The sequence below is a fragment of the Callorhinus ursinus genome, unplaced genomic scaffold (assembly GCF_003265705.2).
Source record: "Callorhinus ursinus isolate GAN/ISIS: 27379988/994484 unplaced genomic scaffold, GSC_fseal_2.0 scaffold47, whole genome shotgun sequence".
NCBI classification, from domain to species: Eukaryota; Metazoa; Chordata; class Mammalia; order Carnivora; family Otariidae; genus Callorhinus; species Callorhinus ursinus.
In genome coordinates, this window is record NW_027397109.1 from 5,602,467 (window position 1) to 5,610,623 (window position 8,157).

Below are 8,157 nucleotides of genomic sequence, written 5' to 3' on the forward strand. Positions count from 1 at the left end.
CATCAAAAACTAACGATGTAATGTATGGTGATTAACATAATAAAAAAAAAGAAAAAAGAGGGGTTTGCTGCTTTAGCAAAACTCATCAATTCATTTGACTGCTACCTACCTGGGGCTTTTTATAGTTATAGCCTAATCCAGCTTCTCTTAAGGACTTGAGAGCCCCATGTTAGTAAAGTGGGGGCTCCTTCAAGAAACAGTTGGTATTCTATTAAATGGTAGAGTCTGGGAACCGGAGCCGACCATGGATGGGACAGTAGGGCTCGGACAATGCCACAAGGGTAGGGTTCAGTGGTCCTCGGGTTCACACTCTGCGGGGTCACACCTCCACTCGGTACAGAATGTGTTGGAAGAAATAAAATCAACACTTTGTTGATTGGCCAGAGCAAAAATCTGGTTTTCCCTACAAGCCATGTATTGATTATCTGAGTGCTGACAGTGACTTTCTTGTGTCCCCTTGCCTGGGTGTGGAGTCATGTCGTTCTCACAACGAGAGCTTTCTGCAGTGAAATTCTGTGCTTGTTTTTTTTTTTTTTTCGTTTCGTTTTGTTATTTAGGAAAGACAAGACCTAAGAGGTACTCTGGCATTTGGGAGAAGGTCGCAGATGATAGTAGGTTGACAACAAGTCTTCTGTCACTCCAACGATGAAACTCCCAGGATACCCTGGGGACGATGCCTCCGTCTCTGCAAGGGCAGCTGGAGCCCTCCCATGCCCCAATGCCCCCAGTGCTCACAGTTGCTTTGGGACCCTACTCGGTCCACAGTCAGTGAAAGCGGGTTCCGCCCCATTCCTTCCTCTCTGCTTCCCAAGGCCAGAAATAAAACACCCGCATTTAGTACTGATTTTAGATAATGAGAGTTGAAACCAAAAAGGGGTTTCTGTTAGCCCTGAATCCATGAGCCCCAAGGCTGGGTCAGGACGTGGTTCGACCTGGTCAGGCCACCAGCAGCTGGGATGTCTCTAGGCTATTCTGGTCCCAGTGCTTGCTCCCACCCTGCCAGGCCATCCTGGGGCACATGGAGGAGATGCATGCTCACGACTCCTTGCTTCTAGGAACTGCCAAGAGAAACTAGGAAAGAAGCAGGAAGGGTTCTTTTCCAGCAGAGCGACTTCTAGTCAGGATTTCATATCCACGGTGGTTGTGCAGGGTGAGTGGTTGAGGGTTACAGGACTCCAGGGAAGGCTTAGAAAAGAGAAGGCTCTACCTCCTGGAATTGAACATTTCCCTTCAAGAAATTCTACCTGCTACTGAAATTTCCTGGCTACGAGAAGGAAGTGAGAATGTAAGGATACTCAAAATCTCTGCTCCTTTGTCCCTTCCGCAGCCAAAACCTACCAGCCACATTTCAAGGGGCACGTTCTTGGATTTAGCCCCTATACGTACTTTTACCCATTTACTCTTCCCAACAACTCTCCAAGGTAAAGCATTATTTTCCCCTTTTCACAGATGAGGAAATGGGGGCACAGAGAGGTTACGTTACCTGCCTAATGTCACACAGCTGTGAAGAGTGGACAACCTGAACCTAAACGCACCAAGCTCAGCACTCTTACCACTCTGGCAATTTAAATTCCCATACTCTTTAGGTTATAGCCTCCATCTAGAGTCTTACGACAAATGCAAAAATGCACAAGTGTCCTACTTGTTTTCCAAGAGAACATATTCCAGGCTCGAACTGCTGCTGGGTCTCATGTTCTATATACCCTTATAAAAACAACGCAACTCGCAGATTGTTCTTTCTACTTCTCTGTAGGTTTGGAAAATTGTTTCTTGCACACGTAAGTTTGGTTTCAGAAATCAGTGCAGGCTGGTAGGATGCGGCAGACAGACACAGTGAGGGGCCAGAGTCCTCAAGGAATGGTTTCAGAGGGACACCTGGGTGGCTTAGTTGTGAAGCATCTGCCTTCGGCTCAGGTCATGATCTCAGGGTCCTGGGATCGAGTCCCTCATCAGGCTCCTTGCTCGGCAGGGAGCTTGCTTCTCCCTCTCCTTCCGCTGCTCCCCTTGCTTGTGCCCTCCCTCTCTCTGACAAATAAATAAATTAAAAAAAAAAAAAACTTGAACCTTAAAAACAAACAAACAAAACAAAAAACCCGAATGGTTTCAGAAAGGACAAGTCAGACTGGGAAGCGCAGGGAGCGGCTGATAGGTGCCCCCTTCCCCCCCCCCCCCCCCCCCACAGGTCAGGGCCTCCTAGCTGGATGACGAGGACACAGCTCCTGCCCTCAGGGAGCTCAACATTTGGAAGGGAGACAGCTGAGAAAACAGATAAACACAGCACAGTTGCGTAGGCTCTGTGGCAGAGGTGAGTTCGGGGCCCACATATGCATGTGTGGGACGGGGGCAGATGGGGAAGCCTTTCTGGAGGAACAGGAGAGGCGCCCTTGAGGTGAGGCTGCAAGAAGAGCAGGGAGAAGAGGTGGCCTGGGCGTGCCTGGCAGGCATGGACTGGGGGTCCTCACCGGGGCGGCCATGATTGCTCTTCCTAAGGCCACTGTTCTGTGTGGAGAAGCAAGTGGGAGGTGAAGCAGTTTTTCCCCCCAGAAGTCTGGCTGGGGAAAGGAGGCGAGACGAAGAGTGGCTGAGAAGGGGAGCGACGTTTCACTGTCCTTATTATCGGGGTGGGAGCCCTCAAGCATGTTGAGACCCCCTCCCTCACCCGGAACTTGGAGTTAGAGATGGGAAGAATGAGTTTCGTTAGAGCTGTATGCTGACCACCACCATGCTTGGCCCACCCCCTAGAACCCACGTCCCACACTCTGGGGTGGCTGCTCTCCTTGTCACTGGTCACCCGCATGCACCAGCTGACTCTCCCACTCAGTGCCCTGGGCTGGGGCCTTGGGTTTAAGAGTTGGGGCCCTGAGCTTGTTCTCATGTTATGGCTGTTGTGAATAGTGTGTTGGCTGCCTGGCATCTATTTCTCTTTCTTCAAGTAACGACAGCCCAGAGTTTCCTTTGGGGGTATGTTCTTCCTCTAACTGACCCCAAATTCATCTCAGTTCCAGGTGTGGGCTCACCACCCAACTCTGGACAGTGAGAGTCAGCTCCAAGACTTCCGTTCTCCTTGGGAAGCAGCAGCTTTCTTTCCATAGGATTGCCCAGAGACTCGAAGTAAATCTGGATTACCAGTGCATGGGAAGAGGCCCCCAGATTAAAGTCAACTGAGAGAGGACAGTGGTGCCAGGGTCAAGAGGGACAGTTTCCCATGATATCATTTTAAGCCCCTGGATCCAGCAGTGCCTGAAGCTGATTGCTCAGCAACTGAGAACTGCATTTGGCTTTCACATGTGTCTTTTGAAGGTTGGGTTTTTGTTTGTCTGTTTTTGTTTTTTTAAATACTAACCATGATAGAGGCAGGGCAGCTTGGGAAAGAAGATTATTAGTATGGACTCCTAGAAACCACCCTAGGATCCTTAGCAGTGTAAACTTTGTACCCTGAGATTTAGAAGACCTGGCCTACTCTATCGAGGCCTCAAAGTGTCTCCTGGGCCTCTGCTTCCGTCCGGCACTAATGCCCAGGATGAGGTGGCTCGCTCTTACTGAGCCTGTTTGTGCATTTCCTCAGCCCTTTGTGTAAGGTGCTGTAAAGTGACTTAGTGAATTATACAGGGAAAGCTACCATGCCTCCATGCCAAAAGTCAAACATCTGGGGGCGGGGGGGGGGGGTCAAGACTGGGAAGGACTGGAAAAAGTCCAGGAGGGCGCACCTGGAGGCGATTATAAAACCATCTGCAGAAACAGCACATAGAGGTGTGGGGGCCAGCCTGGGGAGCCCCGCTTCTGCCGGCAGAGGCACCCGCTGTGGCTGATCCAGGGGCCAGATGGAGAGCCACCTGGGGCTTGGGGCATGCCAGCCTCTGATCACCAGAGCAGGGTCGCGCCTGTCGGTAGGGGGAAGTGCTGAGGGGGCAGGTGGAGGAGACACTGCAGGAGGTGGTCTGCACGGTGGGTCTGGGGTGGCTTGGAGGAGCGGGTATTGGTCAAAGGAGAGGGGGAGGGGATGTGAGAGTGGCAGGCAGTGGCTGGCCAGTTAGGCCAGAACAAGGTGAGTGGCCGAATGGGGGAAGAACACGTCAGACGGCAGCACTGGTAACCAGCTCGCTAGGGAGAACCTAGATTTACAGTGCTTATTGCTACCCAAGGTGTAAATGCCCCCAGCAGGGTAGATTTCCTGCCATCTGTGTGACCCCAGTGAATGCAGAGCTCCTCCAGGCCATACACTGCTGCTGGGGCGCCCCCAGGAGTTCGGAAAGCGCCTGGCTTTGCTTTCGAGGGCCCGGTCTGGAGCTGCTGACTCAGGGAAGTCTCACACTATCACAGCTTTGGGGGTGTGGGCAGGGCTCTCACGGCCCTAGAAAGAATAAACTCACCTCCACGGCAGCTGCAAGCTTCCAGGCACCGCAAAGGTGGCTTTGAAGTAATCTCTACACCCAACCTGGGGCTTGAACTCACAACCCTGAGATCCAGAGTTGCATGCCCTACCAACTGAGCCAGCCAGGTGGCGGAAACGTGGCTTTAGAATGGCCACTTGGCACCCCTTCCTCGGGACAGTTTGATCTTGATGCCAATCCTTGACAAATTTTGCGGCGGGAGGAAAAACACAGAGTTAAACGTAGGGGCTCAGCAATTCCAAGAAGCATGGCGATCACTTCAAACCTACTGACTTTGGGTGAGGAATCTAGTCGGCAAGAGTCAGAAACCTGCAAGGTGCTGGGGTCCAGTGGTGGCACTGGGACCTCCTGTTAAGATGGGAATTTAGCACCTGAGATTCCTTCAGAAGGGCGGGACGGCAGCCTCAGAGAATCTCTTGGAACATCAAGATCATTATTAGTAGCAAATACATAGGTTCGGTGTAGAGTCCAATGAGAAGCCCATGTTGTGGGGCCAGGTCAGCTCCAGATGGTGAGAACACAGATCACCCCCTGGCTCACCTGCATCAGCCTCCCCCCAAGGCGAGCTTCCCTCAGCAGGGTTTGCGAGAGCCGGTGGGGCAGCCCCTTGCCAGAGTCCTTTCCAAGGCCTTGTACATAATGCTGCATTCTTTTTCTGAAAGAAGGCCCCAGAGTTAAGTAAGTTTCAGGCCCTACAAGTTCCTGTCCCTCTCAATCCTGTGGCATGGAGGGTCTAGGCAAGCCCCCTGTGTCTGTAAGCAGGTTGAGGTTGGTTTGCATTTGAAATTAGGATTTTTAGGCCCAGAAATTCAACAGGGGCTACTGAAAGGATTACATATGCTTTGATTTGGCCGGCAAATAATAAAGTGACCAACAAAGGGAAATGCTGAGTGACTTGATTTGATCTGTGCTGTCTGAAGTTTTGATTTGCTGGGGAGGAAATTTTTGCTTGCTGGTTCTGTCTGGGTCAGAGGCTGGATGTTTTAAGCCACCGTCCAAAATAGAACAGTGCTCGCTTTTGTGTATTTGGCTTAGAAGCCTTTAGGAGCCTCTCAGCAGCTAGAGAGACTTCTGCAGGGATGAAGATGGGCACGAGCTCTCTCTTGCTTCTGTGGCAGAACAAAACCATTCCATCAAGGAATGACCCAGAACGTGAGGTCACGTGGCCAATGTCCATTTCCCTCCCAGGCCCCTCTTTCTCCCTGTGGACATCTACACATCGTCCCTGGACGTCCAGGCACTGTGGGAAAAGATCGTGAGCCATTCTGGGGAGCGGGGGGCTAGGGGAGAACATTCCTGCTGGGAGGGCACAGCTCCTCCCTACGGCTGGCTGGAGGCAGACTGAAGAGGTCCGACCCCATCCGCAGGCTCTCCTCTTGCGTGGTGCTGTGCAGAAGCTGGGCTTCTTTTTGTCTTTCTCCCTCTTGGATTCCACTGCAAGACTTGACCCACAGTCCACCTACTTCTAATCCTGGCATCCCGTCATTTCTTTTTATTTCCACTCGGAGTGCTGCCAGCTCTGTTCTGAGCTGCGGATGCAAACTGCAGCGGCATTCCCTGGGCCAGGTGGTTTGGAGCCGAGAGCCAGGCAGCGTGGGCTGAAGGTAGGTGGGGAGAAATTCTTTAGGAAGGGCTCCCAGCAAGTGTGAGAGAGTAATTCAAGGTTACACTGGGTTGACTTCCAAAGCACCCACAGCCCCGAGTGGAAACAAGGCTTGTTTGAACTAACTTTAGAAACATCACGAGCGTGGACCACCTTCGGATTTGCCCTCATTCACCCACCAGGTCCTGGGCTCCTGGGACTAAAACACAGGACTAAGATAAGAAGACAAAAGCTGGCTCCAAGCTCCCTTGGAGGTCCAGCGCTTCGGGGGGAAAGTTGTCCTGAGACACCTAACCAATCTCCTTGGGATGGAGGTGTGCCTCCTTGAAGTCCACACAAAGAAGTAAAAGCAATGGGCAAGTGCAACCCATGTTCTCCGGCAAAAAGACACCCCCCTCTGCTATCAGGGCAATTCTGGGAGGCTCGTGAATGGCCGCAGACCCCAATGATACAAGGAGTCTGGACAAGCTCCTGAATGAACCTCTGGAGCCTCCGTCTCGCCCCCAGCGAAATAGGCAAAGCAACACTTTGCAGTGCTTTCGGGGATGGTGAGGAGTCAGGTCTGCAAAGCAAGGCAGGGCTCAATGCCTGGGAGCCACAAAGGTCGATGTTCGTGTCATCTGCACGCGTGGCCCGCAGACCACCGGAGCCGAGAGGAACCAACGGGAGAGCCAGCCCCCCATGGGCAGCACTCACTAGTTACGTGGCCCTAACACGGGTTCCAGGGAGAAGTTCATTTTTACTATAGGAATTAGAAGGATTCTGACATCCTTCTGCCCTTATCTTGCCGCAGGAAAGTCCAGATAACGTTCCTACTTTCAAGGGACACCTGGGGCTGGGTCAGGGGCAGGAATGGTGCTGGGAAGTCTGGGAAGCCCGGACCGGAAGCCAAGAGACTCGCTTGCTGGGGCACCCGCTGGTGCTCTGATGGAAGAACCAAGCAGTTGACCTTGGAACGGTGCCAGCTCCTGGGATACCGAGATCATGTCAAAGGCAACGTCTGCCACCCACCCAGGCCCGGTGCCCCCCCAGGGAGCAGAAATGTCTCTCCCAGGTAGGTCAGGGCTGATGTACCCAGTTGGAACGGGTAACTTTTGGGGGCGACACTAGGCGACTGGGCTTCCAAAGCAAATGCTGGTGAGGTTGATCCAGTTTCCTCAGGTGGGCAGAGAGGGGGTGGGCTCTTTGGGAATTTAGTAAAAAAGGCCACCTCTCTGCAGAAGCTGCCAAGAGCACAAGTACCACAAGGCTACTTTAGAAAGCACGTATAAGCATCATTCTATCTGCAGTGATAGCTGGGGCAACTGCAGACAAGGGTGCCAGGCTGGACTGGGACAGCGTCCATGCTGGGGGGGAGGGGTGGGTAGCAAAGCCACGGAGGCTGATGAGAGCCACGTGGGTGTCAACCTAAGGGATGGGAAGGTCTTACCCTGGTAGCAGGAGACGCAGTGGCCTCAAGGAGGCGGGGTGGACGGCAGAAGGGAAAGCTGCAGAGGAGGGGACAGAGCTGCCTGGGACACCGTAGGGACCCCAGGGGCCTGCTTACTGGTGAGCCCTGGGGTGGGCACTCAGGAACAAGAACTCCTGGTCCCACTCCTGCCTCTACCTAAGGCGCGTGTGTGAGGACTAGCTCAGTGTCTGCACACGGTTCTTAGAGGATGGTGGTCTTCATTGTAAACTTGCCTACTACAGGTGTGTTTTACGTCTGTCTAATCAGACTTCGAGTTTCTTTCTTTTTTTCAAAGATTTTATTTATTTATTTGGGAGAGAGAGAGCAAGCACGAGCAGGGGGATAGACCAAGGGAGAGGGAGAAGCAGACCCTCTGGTGAGCAGGGATCCTGACCCGGGGTTTGATCCCAGGACCCAGAGATCAGGACCTGAGCTGAAGGCAGACGCTTAACCGACTGAGCCACCCAGGTGCCCCAGACTTTGAGTTTCTCAAGTAGGGACCATTTCAAAGAAAGACTTAGATCCTTCCATATCTATGAAGGCAGGAATGTGGACAAAGATGTAATTTTTTAGAAAATCAGTGATAAAAGGTGAAATGAAAGCATTTTGTAACTTCATTTCAGCCCAAACTGCTTAATTCTTAAGTTTGAAGCCAGAGAGAGAGAGAGAAAGAAAGAGACAGAGAGAGAGAGAGAGAGAGAGAGAGAGAGAGA

The 8,157-nt window shown here is 52.3% G+C and overlaps 1 protein-coding gene across 1 annotated transcript in view; it reads right to left on the minus strand.

The window, feature by feature from the left end:
- Positions 1–8,157, minus strand: part of ADAMTS17 (ADAM metallopeptidase with thrombospondin type 1 motif 17) — a 359,075-nt gene that overhangs the window by 86,432 nt on the left and 264,486 nt on the right. The gene's annotated exons all lie outside the window — the stretch shown is intronic.